At 47.8% G+C, this 16,784-nt stretch overlaps 1 protein-coding gene and 1 pseudogene across 1 annotated transcript in view; both read right to left on the reverse strand.

Moving 5' to 3' along the window:
• Positions 1–16,784, reverse strand: part of LOC137425804 (fibronectin-like) — a 1,588,206-nt gene that overhangs the window by 791,701 nt on the left and 779,721 nt on the right. The gene's annotated exons all lie outside the window — the stretch shown is intronic.
• On the reverse strand, positions 9,479–10,224 carry LOC144891466 (tubulin alpha-8 chain pseudogene; annotated as a pseudogene).

Genomic DNA, 16,784 nt, shown 5'->3' on the forward strand with positions numbered 1-16,784 from the left:
GGCGACCCAATTTTCAATATCGTTCTTCCTTATGCGTAGATACACCCACACACCAGATTAGAAGTTAGTAGTTTGTTTATTTCTCAAGATATTTCGCTCACAAGTTTCAGACATATATATGGTGGCGGCCATCTTGGATTTTGACGTGGCGACCCAATTTTCAATAGCTTTCTTCCTTATGCCTAGATACACTAACACACCAGATTAGAAGTTGGTACTCCGCTTATTTTTCAAGATATTCAGCTCAAGGTTCAGACATACATGGTGGTGGCCATCTTGGATTTTGACGTGGGTTGCACTTGCACCCACAAACTAAATTAGAATTCGGTCCTTCACTTACGCACGCACGCACGCACGTTACATTTTTAAAATTCACATTTGAATACATTGAGAAATAAAAAGTGTTTTGAAATGTACATCAACCATTTTGTAATTATAAGAAACAATAATAAAAACAAGTACAGATACATTCAAAGTACACCGCCCCATGCCAAATATTTAAATATGCTGCAGCGCGGCATTGCCGGCGCGCCTCCGGCGCCCGGCAATACCGCAGTGCAGCTCATTGAGGCTGCATTGGGAGGGAGAGGTGTACACTAATTGATTGATTAATTGTATAATTAAAATCAATAAAAGATTATCACAAAATATTTTCATAATCAATTGGCTAATCGCATAACTAAACCACTAGTGCTTCATCCGAAGATGTATCTTTTAGAAATCTAATTAAATAAGTCATTTATAAAAAATTAAATAATTAATTGATTACTCAATAAATAATTAATCGATTAATCAATAAATAATTAATAGATGAAATGATTAATCAATAAATCAAAAATATCCTTGATAGCCACATAACATGGTCACTCATGTCCAAATATTAGCTTCCCAGCTCAAAAGGTGCCTGAGATATTGGGCAAATGAGAAAGAAAATAAATAAATGATTAATAATGAGAATAAATAAATAATTATCATAAAAAAATTAAATTATTAATCAATTTGGTCAGATAACACATAAACTACCACTATTTCATCAGAATCTGTAACCTAAAAAAAAAAAAAATTTTGGTCATTAATCGAATAATTAAATAATTAATCGATTAATTGATTAATTAATAAATCAAAAATATCCTTTGCAGCCAAATCACCTGGTCATTGGCATGTCCAAATATCAGCTTCCTAACTCAAAAGGTGCCTGAGTTAATGGTCAGAAGAGAAAGGAAATTTGATTAATTAAATAAGTACTTAATTAATCGCTAATAATTAAATCACTCCTCAATTTATTGATTAATCAAAACAAAAAAATACTGTTTTTGACAAAGGACTTGCTCACTACTGTGCCGAAATTTCAGCTTCCTAGCTCAAAGGATGGCTGAGATATCGCCCGGACAACCAAGAAAGAAAGAAAACAAGAAAGAAAACAAACAAGAAAGAAAGAAACCAGAGTGAAAACTAGGTACTCTCTTTCAGCGTGCGTCACTACCGAGCCCCCTTTGGTGCCCGGCAATGACGATTTGCAATGCCTGGAGATGGCATAGGAAAGGGGCGGTGTACAAAATTAGTTCCATGCAATATGCCATGCAATGTATTATCCATTTTGTATTTATTACTTGCAAAATCGAAGATTTTTCATGTATATTGGTTGGTTTTGTGCGTTATTCTGTCCCTCTGTTTGTTTGGTTGTCTGTCTGTCTGTCAATCGCCTACAGGTCACAGTTTTAAACCGACCTTCACGAAACTTCACCAGATGGTAGAATTGGTCATAAGGAAGAAGTCCATTGATTTTGAGGTCAAAGGTCATTTTGAGGTCAAATTTTTATAATCGGCATTTTTCATCCGATTGGCTTGAAAATTGAACAGCATTTGCAAATTGAGTCACTAAATTGGGAAACAAACTATTTTTGAGGTCAAAAGGTCAAAGGTCAACTCTAGGTCAGTTTCTCGGGCGCTTCTCAAGGTCGCTTCCTGTTCCTTGGGTGAGGAAGCGTACTTCGAGCTCTCCACGGCATCAAAGTCCCATTCGTGTCTTTGTCAAATTTCCACTGGTTATTGGTCCCCTACCGGTGAACACCGGAGGGGACTATAGGTTTGCACGCTGTCCCTCCGTCCGTCAGTCTGTCAGTCTGTCAGTCCGTCAGTCCGTCACGCAAAGAACAGTTTTCCGGACTTTTTTTCTAAACGCTTAACGCTAATGATTTCAAACTTGGCACATCGTTTGCTCATGATATGTTACAGATCAAGTTCGAACTTCACGACGTTTCGATCATTTTTGACAAAGTTATGGCACTTTGAACTTTCGGAATTCTGATAATTCTGATGATCCTTAACTCAGTGCCATTTTAAGTTTGAATTTCCTTTAAAAAAGATTTTCTCTGCAATAATAGGACCGATTGAGATTAAATTTTCACCATAGGTGGGACTCGATCTGTAGAATATTTTAATGGTAATTATGATGTCACAGGTCACGTGGTTCGGGCGCCATATTGTCTTTCGTGAAATCACGGAAACCCCTTTTGTCTCTGCAACGGCTGAACAGATCGAGGCCAGACTTTGCAGGCAGAATCGCATACCCATGACGAACAAAAAGGTCAACAGGCATGACGTCATGCGTCACATGGTTTCAGAGTTATGACGTTTTTAAGCATGAACATTTAAAACCGAGCCCCTCCCTCATTTTTGATCCAATCGAGGGGAAACTTCACAGATCTGTTCCGCATGTCAGTCTACTAAAATGTCCTTTTGGAATTTGCGATAGCTCACGTGGTTTGGCAGATATCGCTAATTAAACGAAAATAATTTAAAAATGGATATCTCTTGAATCGCTTTATTGATCGACGTGAAACTTCATATTATAGTGGACGTCATGAAGAGTAACAAGTGTGCAAAATTTCAAGATGATTGGATGTACGGTCTGGAAGCTAGAAGTTGTTATTGCATGAAGAAGAAGAGGCGTCATGTGTGCGGATTTAATTATTTATCACATGTACTGACTGAAAGCATCGTTGGACACGACCTGTTGCAGTCATTTTAATCTCCAAAAAAATTCTAATTTAAGATTTCTCAATAGCTGAGGTATATTTGTTGGAACCCATCTGTGGATCGGTCCCATCGGCCGATGGGTCTGACCCGTTTGCGGATCCGCAGATGGGTCGCCCATCGGCCGATGGGCGACCCATCTGTGGATGCACGAGAAATGACAATGCAGACCCATCGGCCGATGGGTCTGCGCCATCTGCGGATGTGTTGTTCACCTTGAAGTGACATTATCTTATCTTATTTTAAGCGACATTATCTTATTTTTATTTATCTTATTTATCTTATTTATTTTTATTTATCTTATTTTTAAGTGACATTATCTTATTTAAATGAAGCGACATTATCTTATTTTTATCTTATCGACAAACGGTTATCGACAAACCACATGTCACGGACTGCTTTATAAACATTTATGACATCAATTGCTTATTTTTAGGTTCAAATAAACATACTCATCCACCATTGATGCATACACATTCCTTCAAGGTGAAAAACACATCCGCAGATGGCGCAGACCCATCGGCCGATGGGTCTGCATTGTCATTTCTCGTGCATCCACAGATGGGTCGCCCATCAGCCGATGGGTGACCCATCTGCGGATCCGCAAACGGGTCAGACCCATCGGCCGATGGGACCGATCCACAGATGGGTTCCAACATATTAACAAACAAATAAAACAGATTTGGTCAAATTCTGACTTTTTTAACTCGATCGCATTTGACAGTTGTGACAAGCTGAGGAAGAAGAAACCTCGCATTGGCTTCTCCAATGTGCCATAAAAAAATGGATATCTCTTGAATCGCAAGTACCTCAGACCGTGAGTTGGTAATAATTTATATAATTCACACAGTGCAATACGTGCAGGCCGCTCCACGGAGCGACCTTGCGGGCTTATCAACGAGGTGAGGTGTGACACACGTGTCTCAGCATACCTCAGATCAAGTTTGAAAACCAGCATCAACCGTGCATAAATTTGCATATTCGATCATTTTTGACAAAGTTATGGCAATTTGAACTTTGGTAGGGGACATGTATTGCAGCGCAATACTCAGAATGCTTGTTTTATTGTGCATGTGTTATTGTGTGTTTCTAGTTTAGTTTTGGTTTTGTAATTCGTGCAAACTTGTTTGTAATTAATCGTTTTTCGTGTCGTACTTCGTGCGAGGCCTGGTACCTCTATGCTCCCTCACTCTCATCAGTATTTTGTGAATACAAGTTCTTTCTTTCGCTGTATTGCTTGTTTCTTTGATTTTCTCCCCCCCCCCCCTCCCTCCCACGAACATCTTACCCTTTGTCAAACGTTTGAAATACAAAAAAAAAGAAAAAAAAACTTTATTATTTCCTTCTCTCCTCGCGGACACGTGCTTGTCTCACCCCGTCCCCTTTATCTCCTTTTTCTTCCACCTCTCCAGCCGATCCTCTCCTTTCCAATTCTAGTTTCCACCACACTCATTCAACCATTTCTCCTTCTTTCTCTGATTCATGCCCTCACTTCAGGGACATTTCCCAGATTGTTTTTTCACGGTTTTGTTTAAATATTATTGAAATATGTTGAAACTTTCCCCTGCAGTGTTTTATTCATTGGTTTATTACAACACGCTGTTTTTCTTCCTATTTAAAAGGCTTTTTTCAATTTCCTCTTCAATGCATACCACTTCCAAAAAAATATTCAATCTCTTACAATTCTTCCTCCCTACATTCTATAAACTCACCTTCATCCCACCGCTCCTCTATCATTTTCAAACGGATCCCTGACTTCAAAATGACAATAAGCCCAGTTTGTAAAAAATGTTAGTTTGTCATTAATCATCCACTTTCTAAACTCCCCCCTCACACCTCACCTCCTAAACTCCCACCTCATGCCTCCCCTCTTGATCTCCCACCTCACCCCTCCCCTCCTAAGCTCCCCCCTCACCCCTCCCTTTCAATTCACCCTCCTCACCCCTCCCCTAAACTCACCCCTCGCCCCTCCCATACTAAACTCCCCTCTCGCCCCTCCCCTCCAAATCTCGCCCCTTGCCCCTCCCCTTAAAATCTCCCCCGACACCCCTCCCATTCAAAACTCCCCCCACCCTTCCCTTCAAAACTCACCCCTCACCTCTGACCCTCCACAACTCCCCCCACCCCTCCTTTTCAATTCTCACCCCTCACCCCTCCCCTCCTAAACTTCCTCCTCGCCCATCCCCTCCAAATGTCCCCACTTGCCCCTCCCTTTCAAATCTCCCCCGTACCCTTCAAATCTCCCCCCTACCCTTCAAAACTCCCCCCTCACCCCTCCATTTCAAAACTCCCCCTCACCCTTACCCTTCAAATCTCCCCACCCTCCTTTTTTCTCCAATTCTCTCCTCTCAACCCTCCTCCTCAAAGCGTCGTTCCCACTTCCTCTTCCTTCCAACTCTTACCTCCATCTCCTCCAACCTTCTGCCTCGCACTGCCCCTCCCCCCTTCAAACAACACCTTACTGTGCCTCATCCAATCACCATCAAACCTTTTGTCCTCCTCATCCTTCCCTTTCTCCTAGCTCTTCTGAAACCTCTGACACACTATCAACAGCACTCCCTACCTCCTCCTCTTCCTCTTCCTCGTCTTACCCTACCCCTCCCCTGCCCTGTCCTGTACCAGATGCTCCCCCTCCCTCTTTCTTAATGGTATGGACCTCAAACATCCGGGTCCTTTGTTCAAACCTGATTGATCTCTCCATTCAGGTTGCTTCTGACAAACCAGACTTAATCTGCTTCACAGAAACTTTCCTCCTTCAAGATGTCTCCGATTCCTTAATATCTCTTCCTGGTTACTCCCTCCTTCGGCATGATAGACCTGAGCCTCGTTTTGGTGGTGGGGTTGCTCTCTTTATCAAAAACTCTCTTCCTCACTCTCCTTGAACTGCCCTCTCTCCACCCCACCCCAAAGAGTTTTTTTTTCTCCACCCCAAGTTTCACACCCTCTCTCAATTATCTTCACCCTCTTTTGCTGAAGGTCATCTGCCATCTGCTTAGAAATCAGGCAATATTACCGCTTTCCACAAGAAAGGTGCAAAAACAGTTCCTTGCAACCACAGACCAATCAGCCTGCTCCCAATAATCAGCAAGGTCATGGAATCGATCATTTCTTCTGATATCAAATCCTTCCTCTTCTCCAATGGCTTGATCTCGGATCATCAATTTGGTTTCAGACCAGGTCATTCTACTCTGGACATGCTGCATTTGCTGTCTCAACAATGGATGGAGGTCCTCGATGCCAAACAGGAAATCAGAGCCGTCTTCCTTGACATATCTCGTGCCTTCGATACGGTCTGGCACCCAGCTCTGCTCACCAAACTCTCCTAGTATGGTATCCATGGAAACCTCCATGCATGGCTTGCAGACTTCCTTTTTGGTCACAGTCAGCATGTGGCCCTGAATGGAATTCTCTCTTCTCCCCTTCCTGTTCAGGCTGGAGTTCCTCAAGGCAGTGTTCTGGGCCCTGTGCTTTTTCTGGTCTTCATTAATGATCTCTCCAACTCTCTGGAATATCCTATCTCTTTGCTGATGACTCCATTCTTCTACCCCCGTTAAAACACCCCAAATCCGACTCTTTCAATCCCCAACTTCTTTCCTGAAATTCCTCGAGTGTTCATCTGCTTTGTACTGTGTACCCCTCCCTCTTCCCCTAGCCCTCCCCATTACACAGATCTACCGACGTCCCTGTTCTCTTCTGTTGTTGTGCTTAGCTCTTATACGAGCCTCGATTCTGTATTCCAAAAAAAAAATAAGAAAAGGTCAAACTTCTAAAATCATCAATTTTCATCTGAAAAATCACTTTTCATCATATTAACTTGAAAATCAAACAGCAATTACATCGTGCATCACTGAATTGGGAAACCAACTATTTGAGGTAAAAAGGTCAAAGGTCAACTCAAGATCGAACTTATAATATCAATTTTCATCTGAAAAATCATCAATTTTAATCCGATTGACCCGAGCTTTGATTAAGGTCGTAATTTTTAATCCAAGTGAAATGGCCAATTTTATGTATCCATCGCAACTTTTTTGGGAGAGGGGTGGATTTTGCAAGTATCATGCTCTGCATGACGTCTTCTTGTCTATTTGTTCTCTCGAAAAGGTTTTTTTATATACTATTTTAAAATAAATGTACAAGATTTCAGTGTGGTATTGAATAAAAATTTTGATACTAGGCGCTGCTTTGGCTGAAAACTTATTGGAGAGAGATAAAGACAAGTGGTCCCGAACCTATGGTCTGCAGCAATCAGTGAGGGTCCTTGGTGTGGAGGTGAGGGGCATGGGGAAAGGGGAGTAACAATAGACTCCCTGCACTTTCAAAATACATCACACACTTGACTTGCAGCATGTCTAAAATAATAATTCCTGGGAGACTTGCCACACATCATAGAGAGCAGCCATTCGTTCATCTTGGTAATTGGCCGAGGGTCATCCTGCTTGCATCACTATTTTGCCACTTTGATAGGTGAATGTCACTGTGATATCATCTCATATAATAATATGCTTGTTTGTGTGTGTGTGTGTGTGTGTGTGTGTGTGTGTGTAACAATCTTTCCTACCGATTGGTTGGACAGCTGCCCTGACTCCACCCACAATTACAACTTCGATTGGTATTTAAAGGGACAAAAAATGTAAAAAAAAAAATTTTGCCCTCTCAAGGTTCCGAAAAAACCCTATAGTCTCGATTTTCGATTTTTCCAGTGCATCACATTATGAACTCACCTTGATCCTAACCAGCAACTTACATAGAGAACCAGTGCATGTCGAGCTCAGATTCCAATACTGATTCCACCATCATTCGCAACTCTGAAGGTTCTCACCATATTGAAACAGATCAGTGGAATTGTGAGGAAGAAGAAGATTGTGAATTGGAGACAAAATTAGTGACAGAAACACTTTCGGAGGAATTGTAGACCCAAATCGTTTCAAATCTTGTGCAAGCGAATGAGACAAACGTGGTGTTAGTGAAGAGGAAGATGGCAGTGTTATGTAATTTGAAGTGTAGATGAAAATACCAGTCGAATGTTCACTTGGCGGTTTATCAAAGATTTTGTATTGACTGATAAATCTGTTATATTGAACTCCAGAATAAATACGGCACGGACATGACGCAGAACCACCTTTGGAACCACCTTTGGAGGCCATATTTCCCCACAGAGTGGGGGTTGGCCTTTTTCGGGCACCGTGGTCCCCTATTATAAAGCAATGTTTTATGGCCGGATGCCCTTCCTGCCGCCAACCCTGTTAGTCGCCCCTTGCGACACACAGGGAATTACCAGTGAACTGGAACTCAACTGGAAATGACCAGTATGATGTCATTTAATTACCTTATAAAACGAACAAAATGGTAAAATACATGGTGACATGTCAAATTACAATGTTTGAATTTACGAATCATACTCCCATTAAAGTAACCCACTACATCATATTAATCCCTCAGATTGACACCAGTTGGTGGAGATTAAAGATGCCTTTTTTTTTTCATTCTACGAGCCTGTGTGATGCTTCTGTGAAAATTAATTTGTTTTGTCAGCCATGCAACGGTCCCATCATACCTTCCGATTAAACCCCCCTCACACCGGCCTTAAGGGGTCGTTACGACGTTTACGGCGGCGTTGCGGCGAAAAAATCGTGCACAACGGGGAGCATTCCTTGTGGCACCTGGGACATCCTCAACGCTTCCTGGAGCATTCGTATGGATCCTTAAGCATCCGGGAGGGGTCGTAATTTCTTTCGAGAGTTTTGTCCAGACCAAAACTCTCGTAAGACAATTACGGCAGTGCTACGGAAATCTAGACCGCAACGCTTCCTCAACGCCTCCTCAACGCTTCCGCAACTGCCGGAACACCACCGTAAGACTCCGTAAGGCCATCTTAACCATCCGCAAGGATTCTCCCTCTCCTTGGACTCTCTGGGCAGCGGGTGCTCCGTTCATGGCTCTCCTGGAGATAGGTCTTGCCCCCTTGGAAGTCAGCAGCAAAATGAGGGGAGAGCGGGGGGGGGGGGGGGGGGGTGGGTGCGTTTTTATATTCTGGGCTGGGAACTGTAAGGAATCACAAGCAAACGTAGAGGCACCACCGTATCTCCGCCGTGTATATCTGCAACGAAGCCGCAGCAGTCCGTACTAAACCGTAATAAACCGCTGTGAATCGGTCATGGTCAAGCAAAATCCTCTCCCGGGTGTTCACGATTTTGCTCAAAAAATCGCAACGCTGCCGTAGAAAGAACATCCGTGGACGTCCGTAGACGTCCGTAAAAACCATTTTTTGGTGTGAGGTACCCTTTAGGATGCCACCTTCCGATTGGCCACCTTCCGATTGCCACCTTCTGATTGGTGGGATACAAATTCAAAAATGTGGTTATTAGATGACAAAAACAAACAGCAACTTCTATTTGAATACGATCAAATCCTGTTGAAAACCATCTCGGTAAACAGATCACGTTCAACATTCCTCCCCCTCCTCCTCTTCCTTCAACAGAATCGACGCCGACTTCTTCGTAGTCTTTCTCCAGAGCAGCCATATCCTCGCGTGCCTCGGAGAACTCTCCCTCCTTCATTCCCTCTCCCATGTACCAGTGCACGAACGCACGCTTGGCGTACATGAGATCAAACTTATGGTCGAGACGTGCCCAGGCCTCGGCGATGGTGGTCGTGTTGCTGAGCAAGCAGACCACACGCTGGACCTTTGCGAGATCTCCACCAGGCACCGCTGTTGGATGCTGGTAGTTGATGCCAACCTTGAAGCCTGTGGGACACCAATCCACAAACTGAATGGTACGCTTCGTCTTAATCGCAGTGATGGTGGCATTCACATCCTTCGGGACAACATCTCCACGGTACAACAGGCAGCAAGCCATGTACTTTCCATGGCGAGGGTCACATTTCACCATCTGATTGGCAGGATCAAAGCAGGCGTTTGTTATCTCGGTCACAGACAGTTGCTCGTGGTAGGCCTTCTCTGCGGAGATGACGGGCGCATACGTGGTGAGCGGGAAGTGAATCCGTGGGTAAGGCACCAGGTTGGTCTGAAACTCCATCAGGTCAACATTGAGTGCACCGTCAAAACGCAGCAAGGCCGTGATGGAGGAAACGATCTGCCCAATGAGGCAGTTCAGATTTGGTGTAGCTCGGGCATTCAATGTCCAGGTTACGACGGCAAATATCGTAGATTGCCTCATTGTCCACCATGAACGGGCATGACGCAGAACGGAGACAATCCTTGCACCACCCAGGGACACGGTTGTTGGGGGATTGTGGAAGGTATGGGATGGTGGTGGGTATTGTGGGAGTGATGTTTGAGAAGTGGTGGTAGAGGGGGGTGTGGGTGGTGTAAGATAACTACCTCATTTGTTGGGCCAACGCTGTGGCATACACTAGCACGCTCTCATGCGATCTCATGGTGCTGTGTGGGGTGTCAAGACATGACATTAGATATGTATAACGTCTTTGACATCGAGTCAAACCATACACATTGGTTCTGCCGTGCCTGTGAAAAAGTGGCTATCCAAGCCACGAAAGCAGTATTTAGAAAGGATGATGGGGATGTCAACTCTATAAGTGACAAAGTATCTCACGAGGTCGAAAAGGTGGTGACAGAGCAGGTTGGAAAGATGCTTCAGAAATTTTAGGTAACCGTCAAGGGCATGATAGAAACTGGGGACAAAATAATCAGAAAAAGTTATGCTGATGCGGTGAGACTGAAGGATGATCAACCAAGTCAACTTGCTTCAAAATATTGACATTAGAGAACAGGTACAGTCACAGTTTATATCTCAAGACACCAGAATGCAGCCAGCTTTGGTCAGCATCCTGACTATGGAGGAAGTTGTCGATCGCAAGAGGCGTAAGAACAATCTCGTGTTGTATGATGATGCCGAGTCGAAAGCTTCAATAACTAGTGACAGAGAACTGGAGGATCAAAATTCTGTGAAAAAGAGAAAAAAGAGGGACATTCTATACTCTGCAAAGAACCTTAGAGGAATGGAGAAGTGGGCAGAGATATATGTGGCCCCAGACCTAACACCAAGTCAGCGGAATGATAGGAAAAAGCTTTGTGATTAAATCCAAAGGAGGAGGAGAGATTGAGAAGAAAACCTGATTATATTTCAGGGAAGAATCCAAGTGAACCTTGTGACACTTCAGTGACACCTTGTGGTTAGCAAGAATGTGACAGGAAAAAGGTGAACATGCCAGTAAACCTGAAGCACCAGTGTGTACAGACAGTAACTCAGCAGCAAATGGGGAGGCCGTTGGTCCATGCCCACAAGCAACAGAAGGTAGTGCTAGCCCTCGAGCACCTAGCAGTGTTTCATGCACACAAGCGTCAGGGAATGGGCCCAGCAATGAAGCTTTGGAAAACGTTTCCAGTCCCCATAGACTGGGTCAATTTTCAAAAAATCTTAACCCCGAAGGCAAATCGTGTTAATTTATGGCACACAGGTTTTTAGTGGTATTGAGGGGTGCTGAACTCAAATCTGCTGTATGCCCAGCTCAAAAATGGCCGACCATGCCTCAAAATTGAGAAATCCAAGATGGCCGCCACCGCCGGGCTGAAATGTATTTATGTACATATCTTTTTGACTAAACAAGGTAGAAACTTGAATGAAATGTGCTTTTGCAGGTTTTCATATATGGGAAATCCAATGCCATATTCAGTTTTGAAATAAAATGTGAATAAACTGCTTGAAACTCATATTTATTTCTAAAATAGTCGTTTTTAACGTTGAATAATTCGTCGACCAGATAAGATCCACAAGCCCCATCCCTCTCCTTCCCCACCAGGAACACAGACCGCCCATTTAAGTCCAGAGGCCCACTACATATGATTTAAATGTTGGCAGGAAACATATTAGGGATGCAATTCCCATTTTGGCGAAGCAAAGTAAGGTACCTCAAATAACACTGGAGCGCTTCGATGTAAACCAACATTTGACAAGCAATTTATTTATTTGTAACATGACAGCAATGGCAATAATTTTTACTTAATTGTGCATGAATTGCTGTGGCAAACCCCCCTGCGACTACAACCACTGGTTCATCTGTCGGGCTGTGTTCAATCAGATGGTTTGAAAGTAGTAGAGCGAGATCTGCTTTATTTTCATCGAGTGACATCAAGCTAAATCAGTCTGATGGGAGAGGAACTGATGTCTCGTTTTCTATTTTACGACGTACCGGTCGGTGGCGCTGCTTGCGTTTGATCCTTATGCCTGCTTTGATTGATTCGTCTTGATACCTGTTGAATACTACGTCGATCCTCTGGTATTTGCTCCAATCTTGAACACAGTGTTAGCAAAGGTGTCGGCATAGTCACCAAACGTTCTAATGTCAGTCGGCTTTCCAAGTGCCATCACGAGTGCTTGGCCATCAATGAGCAGGCAGCTGGGTTCATCGAGTGTAACATTTGCAGGGGTTTGGACTTGTTGCAACAGTATGTTTGCTAACACAGACTTGTTGGTGGAATGAAGACAACCACTAGTTGTGGCCAAAGATAGTGGGATGGTCATGAGTTCATGCTGGAGGATGTTTTCTAGGTTTACCTCACGCCCTGCTCTATAAGCTATTATGAGCCTTTGTAGAATGTTCCTGTCCACTTTGATAGTGTTTGCTTGCCCTTGGAAAGTTGCACGACTTTGTACAAAGAGGCAAATGTCTTGACCTTATTCTTTTGAATGGGTGATTTCAGATCCAGGTGCTGGTCACTATCTGGAGGCTCACGCAGACGTTTGTCCACGAAGACTTTCATTTGCACCTGTCCAAGGTGTTCTGCACTAAGCAGAGATTCTTGAATCACAGACGTGACCACATCCTTGTTGATTATGTTCTTCAATGTGTCACCGCCATCTTGAAACACACCATGCTGTTTCAACGATACAACTATGCTGCCTTCATCAGAGTCGTCTTTCTCCATCCTACTTTTCGTGCATTCATTGTGTGTGTACTCATCAACATCATCGTCCGTTGTCAGTCTCAGCATTGCTGTTGTCTGAGAAGCTATGACCGTTCTCAGATTATATGACAATGTCCATCTACTGAGTGCGGATGCTATTCTGGTGATACCTACTAAGCCTCCACTCTTCTTTCCTGTAGCGTTTAGCCATTCCGTGCTTTGGTCCTGCGATACCTGATTGAAGCGTCGATCGTTGTGTCTTACTACGAAGTGGCTTCCCAGAACTCGAGGAGGACTTCTGGTGGGAGAACCGACATCTCAGCCAGGTATACAGTAACCCATCTAGCGTAGTTAATATGATCGTACCTGAAGAGGAATGGCAGTGTAGCGGCTACCGCTGGGTTTTCACAATCGCCTTGCACCTATCAAGGACGCGGAGCGATCACCATGCCGGGCTCATCCAGGACGCCTGGGCAGGTCCGCGCTCAACTTGCCAGGCCTCGGTCGGGACGCTGGGCCACGCCCCCTCTCGCCTTTCCTGGGCAAACACTCCGGGATAATATGTATATATATATTGCTGCCCGATAAATGGGCTTTTCAGAGTGCCTGAGTGTTTGGTTTGATTAAAGCAACTCGGTTGAATTCCAGCTTTTTGTCGCGTCCATTCTTCCGATCGACGTGGGAACCCCAGCTCCTTCATTGGTGACCTACCGACATGGACACGGCAGTCGCCCTTAAACTGCCTACCTTCTGGGAGGCTCACGCGGCGGTTTGGTTTGCACAGGCGGATTCCCTGTTCGCCCTGCGAGGCATCATGGCCGACGACACCCGCTTCCACCATGTGGTAGCAGTGCTCGGTTCGGCCACCGCGGCCCGCGCCCTGAGCCTCCTCGAGAGCCCGCCAGCCGCTGACAAATACGGCGCGATTAAGAAGCTTCTCCTCGACGCTTTCGTCCTCCCATCGGCGGAACGCGCACGGCGCCTGCTCGACCTGCCCGAGCTCGGCGACACGCGCCCTTCCGAGCGAATGGACTACATGCTTTCACTGCTCGGCGAGCACTCTCCGGCATTCCTGTTCCGGGAGCTGTTCCTCCGTCAGCTGCCTAACCCGGTACACCTCGCCCTGGCAAGCACGATGATCACAGATCCCCGGGCCCTTGCCAGAGAAGCCGACAAGATCTCCGCCGCAGGACAGCGCATCGCAGCGGGGACATGGGACCCACCGCCGTCTGACGCAACACCCATGGCGCCCGAGCACCCGGCATGGTCGACGACCGAACTGCCGACGCAATTGGCGGCCGCTACACCAAGCCCACCACCTCCAGCACGACGACCGGGGCCTCCACCTGACCAAGCGTGGTGTTACTATCATGCCAGGTTCGGACAGAAGGCCCGGACATGCCGACCCCCGTGCACCTTCGGCAGGCCGGGAAACGGCCGGGCCGGCGTTCATTACCAGCCATGAGCGCCGGCCACACGGGCAACTTACTGTTCATCACGGATAAAGCATCCGGACGGCGCTTCCTGTGCGACACCGGCGCCCAACTGAGCGTCATACACGCCTCTGACCAGGACAGGCAATCCGCGGTTTGCGGCCCCTCCTTGGTTGCGGCCAACGGATCGACCATCCGCACCTTCGGCCCGCGCAATGTCACCCTCTGCTTCGGCGGCCAACGCTTTGCTTGGACGTTTGTAACCGCAAACGTGCCCATGGCTCTGCAAGGCGCCGACTTCCTCTGCGCACACGGACTGCTGGTGGGCGTCCAACGGCGTCGTTTAATCAACGCCGAAACCTTCAGCTCCCTGGTATGCACATTGAGCAGCTCCGCGCCGACCGAGCTGGCATGCGCCGTCCCGGCGGCGAACGAGTTTGCTCGCCTGCTCACGGAGTTCCCGGCCCTCACGCGGCCGACGTTTTCGGCCGTCGCAGTACGGCATGGGATCGAGCACCACATACCAACCACGGGCCCGCCGGTCTATGCCAGGGCCCGCCGCCTCGACCCAGCCAAGCTCGCCGTGGCGAAGGCCGAATTCGACGCGTTGGAGCACCTCGGCATCGTGCGGCGCTCCGATAGCGCGTGGGCCTCGCCACTGCACATCGTGCCAAAGACGGGGGGTGGATGGCGCCCGTGTGGCGACTACCGCCGTCTCAATGACGCTACCACCCCCGACAGGTACCCGATCCCGCATATCCAAGACTTCTCCGCCCGTCTGGCGGGACGGGTCATTTTTTCGAAAATTGATCTCATACGGGGATATCACCAGGTACCTGTCAGGGCGGCCGACGTCCCTAAAACAGCAGTCATCACGCCGTTCGGCTTATTCGAATTCTTGCGGATGCCATTTGGTCTCAAGAACGCGGCTCAGGCGTTCCAGCGCTTGATGGACGGCGTGCTGCGTGACCTGCCGTTCCTTTTCGTTTACCTGGACGACGTCCTCGTCGCCAGCACGTCCCAGGCCGAGCACCTCCTCCACCTCCGAACACTGTTTGGGCGCCTCAGCGAGCACGGCCTCATCGTCAACCCGGCCAAATGCCACTTCGGCACGACGGCCGTTGATTTTTTGGGCCACCACATCACCAAGAACGGGGCCGTGCCGCTGCCAACCAAGGTCGAGGCCATCACCACGTTCCCGCGTCCCCGCACCATAAAGGCCCTGCAGGAATTCCTGGGAATGGTGAATTTTTATCACCGCTTCGTGCCCCGCGCTGCTCAACTCATGCGGCCCCTCTACGAAGCCCTCCGGGGCAAGCCGGCCAAGCACGACATCGCCTGGTCCGCAGCAATGGATGCGGCCTTCCAAAGCTCAAAGCGGGCCCTCGCCGATGCAACACTGCTCGCTCACCCGGTGCTCAACGCTCCCATCGCCCTCACCACGGATGCCTCTGACTACGCGGTGGGCGCTGTACATGAGCAATGGGTGAACGGGGTTTGGCAGCCACTCGCTTTTTTCAGCCGGCAGCTCCGGCCGAACGAGCTCAAATACAGCACGTTTGACCGGGAGCTCCTCGGTCTACACCTGGCCGTCCGCCATTTCCGCCACCTCCTGGAGGGCCGACCTTTCACGGCGTTCGTCGACCACAAGCCGTTGGTTTACGCCATGGCCAAGGTCACGGAGCCGTGGTCGGCCCACCAACAGCGCCACCTCTCCGCCGTGTCGGAGTTTACCACGGACATCCGGCACATCGCCGGCAAAAACAACGCCGTGGCCGACTGTCTTTCCCGGGCCAGCGCGAACGCGGTCCACCTGGGCGTGGACTTTGTGCTTATGGCGGCGGACCAAACCACCGACACCACGGTGCAAGCCCTCCGGGCGGCGGACACGGGCCTCCGCCTGGCCGACATCCCCTTCGCGGACACTGTCCTGCTCTGCGACGTCTCCCAAGGCCAGCCTCGCCCCATCGTGCCCATCACCTGGCAACGCCGCATCTTCGCCTCCCTCCACGGCCTTTCCCACCCGGGCCGGAAAGCTTCCCAGAAGCTGGTGTCGGCGCGATTCGTCTGGCACGGCCTTCGTCGGGACGTCCGCGATTGGACCAGCACCTGCACGGCCTGCCAACGGGCCAAGGTCCACCGACACACCCAGGCCCCGCTGGCACCTTTCACCGTGCCCGAACGACGTTTCGACCACATCAACGTGGATCTGGTGCCCCCCCCCCCCGTCATGGGGGTTCACACACCTGCTCACCATGGTGGACAGGACCACCAGGTGGCCGGAGGCCGTTCCCCTCATCTCCACCACCACCGCCGACGTGGCGCAGGCTTTCATCGCCACCTGGGTCGCCCGCTTCGGCGCACCGGCGGACATCTCGTCAGACTGCGGACCACAGTTCACCTCCGAGCTGTGGGGCGCGGTCGCCCAC

The sequence above is a fragment of the Myxine glutinosa genome, chromosome 4, assembly GCF_964187855.1.
Source record: "Myxine glutinosa chromosome 4, kmMyxGlut1.1, whole genome shotgun sequence".
Taxonomy (NCBI): domain Eukaryota; kingdom Metazoa; phylum Chordata; class Myxini; order Myxiniformes; family Myxinidae; genus Myxine; species Myxine glutinosa.